Source organism: Alligator sinensis, unplaced genomic scaffold, assembly GCF_000455745.1.
Source record: "Alligator sinensis unplaced genomic scaffold, ASM45574v1 scaffold79_1, whole genome shotgun sequence".
Lineage (NCBI taxonomy): Eukaryota > Metazoa > Chordata > Crocodylia > Alligatoridae > Alligator > Alligator sinensis.
The window spans coordinates 107,012-110,167 of NW_005842706.1; positions in this window are offsets into that span (position 1 = coordinate 107,012).

Sequence of the window (3,156 nt, forward strand, 5' to 3'; positions counted from 1 at the left end):
GCAGGGGGAACACCACCTCCCTTGAAAGCCCATTCCAAATTTTGGCCCCCCTTACCATGAAGAAGTTTTTCTTGATATCTAGCCTAAATGTGCTCTCTGTCAGTTTGTGACCATTGTTCCTTGTTACCCCAAGAGGCACCCTGGTGAACAGAGCATCTCCGATCCCTTGCTGCGTCCCCCTAATGAATTTGTAGGCGGCCACAAGATCATCTAAGCCTTCTGTTGTGGACGCTGAAGAGGTCCAGTCTGTCCTCATAGGACTTGTCCTGTAAGCCCCTAACCATATGAGTGGCCCTCCTCTGGATCCTCTTGAGTCTGTCAACATCCTTCTTGAGGTATGGCACCTAAAACTGGACGCAGTACTCCAACTGCGGTCTGACCAATGCCGCATAGAGGGGAAGTATCAACTCCTTGAATCTATTTGTCATGCATCTGCTGATGCATGAAAAAGTGCGGTTAGCTTTGCTGATGATTTCATTACACTGATGACTCATGTTCATCTTGGAGTCCGCTATGACTCCGAGATCCCTTTCTGCTTCTGTGCTGCTGAGAGGGTCACTTCCCAGCCAGTAGGAGGGTCCTCCTTCGTCTCCTCCTTAAAAAATGTACTGTGCCCTATTGTGTACTGCCCACTTTTCTAACCTGTCCAGGTCTGCCTGCAATTTAGTATCATCTACAAACTTGGACAGAGTACACTTCACACCCACATCTAAGTCACTGATGAAGATATTGAAGAGTACAGGTCCAAGGACTGAACCCTGCAGGACCCCACTACCCACATCCTTCCAGGTCAATACCAACCCATCAAATACCACTCTCTGGGTGGTAAGCCAATTTGTCACCCACTGGACCGTGTAAACATCTATGTCATGGCCTCTTAATTTATTTATGAGCTACCATATCAAAGGCCTTGATAAAGTCCAAGAAAACAACATCCAACTCTACTCATGCATCTAAGCATTTTGTGACCCTGTCAGAAAATGAAACCAGATTGGTCAGGCATGATCTACCTGCTACAAATCCATGCTGGTTTCCCTGCTGCATTATTTTCCCCACTGGACTCCCACAAATATGATCCTTCATAATCTTTTCAAAGACCTTTCTAAGGATGGAGGCGAGACTGACTGGCCTATAATTACTCCAATCCTCCTTCCTCCCCTTCTTGAAAATAGGGACCGCATTGGCCCTTTTCCAGTCCTTCGGGACCTGACCCAAGTGCCACGAGGACTCAAATTGCCATGCCAGTGGTTCTGCTATGACACCGGCCAATTCCTTCAGTACCCTCAGATGCAGCTCATCCGGACCTGCTGACTTGAGCACATCCAGTCCCTCCAAGTGACTCTGCACCAAGTCAGCATCGACAGTTCATAGATTCATAGATGTTAGGGTCGGAAGGGACCTCAATAGATCATCGAGTCCGACCCCCTGCATAGGCAGGAAAGAGGGCTGGGGTTAGATGACCCCAGCCAGATGCCTATCCAACCTCCTCTTGAAGACCCCCAGTGTAGGGGAGAGCACCACCTCCCTTGGGAGCCCATTCCAGACTTTGGCCACTCTAACTGTGAAGAAGTTCTTCCTAATGTCTAGTCTAAATCTGCTCTCTGCTAGCTTATGGTCATTATTTCTTGTAACCCCCAGGGGCGCCTTGGTGAGTAAAGCCTCACCAATTCCCTTCTGTGCCCCCATGATGAACTTATAGGCAGCCACAAGGTCACCTCTCATATTCTCTTGCGGAGGCTGAAGAGGTCCAGGTGCCCTAGTCTCTCTTCATAGGGCTCGGCCTGCAAGCCCTTAACCATACGAGTGGCCCTTCTCTGGCCCCTCTCCAGGTTCTCCACATCCCTCTTGAAGTGTGGCGCCCAAAATTGCATGCAGTATTCCAACTGCGGTCTGACCAGCGCCAAATAGAGGGGAAGTATCACCTCCTTGGTTCTGTTCGTCATGCATCTGCTGATGCACGATAAAGTGCCATTAATTTTTCTGATGACTTCGTCACACTGACGACTCATGTTCATCTTGGAGTCCGCTAGGACTCCAAGATCCCTTTCCGCTTCTGTGCCTCCAAGCAGGTCATTTCCTAGGCAGTAGGTGTGCTGGACATTTTTCCTCCCTAGGTGCAGCACTTTGCATTTCTCCTTGTTGAATTGCATTCTGTTGTTTTCCGCCCATATGTCCAACCTGCCCAAGTCTGCTTGTAGTTATTCCCTGCCTTCCGGTGTGTCCACTTCTCCCCACATTTTTGTGTCATCCACAAACTTGGACAGAGTACACTTCACTCCCTTGTCCAAGTCGCTGTCCAACTAATTACTCCTCCTTGTTCAGTATGGGTCCTATGCTGCTCTGCACCTTCCTTTTACTTCCTACATACCTAAAAAAATACTTTTTGTTGTCTTTAATTTGTGTTGCCAGCCTCAGCTCTGTAGTTGCTTTGGCCTTTCTAACTGCCTGCCTGCAAGTGTGGGCCAAGTAGGTATACTCCTCCTTGGTAGCTTCCCCCTGCTTCCACCATCTATATGCCTTCCTTTTTGCCCTTAGTCTCCCCTGGATTTCCCTGTTTAGACAAGACGTTTTTTGGCTTTTTTCCCCCTTTTTCCTCATACTGGGATAGTCTCCCTCTGCGCCCAAAAGATCACTTCCTTTAGGAACAACCATCCTTCCTGGACTCCCATCTCCCCAATACTCTTCTCCTGCAGTGTGTGACTAGACTCCTAAGGACACTAAAGTTAGCCTTCCTAAAGTCAAGCACTTCCACGCTACTCATTATCTTCCCCACCCTATGCCATATGGTGAATTTGATTGATTGGTGGTCACTGTCCCCAAGGTGACCATGAATCTGCAGCTCTCCCAACAGGTCCTCCCCTAGTAGCCAACACCAAGCCCAGTAAGGTATTCCCCCCTAGTGGGACTGTATACCTACTGCATTAGGGGAAGGTCCTGCATGCAGGTTAAGAACCTACGTGAATGGGTGGATTTGGCTGACTGCTCCTCCCAGCAGATGTCAGGGTAGTTTAGGTCCCCCATTACAACCACTTCTCTAGACTTTACAGCCTGAGAGCTGCCTCAAGAATTCCAAGTCTAGCATTTCCTCTTGGTGTGGTGGTCTGTAGCAGACCCCCACCACCAAGTCCCTTTCCCCCCCGACCTCCATGTATGCTA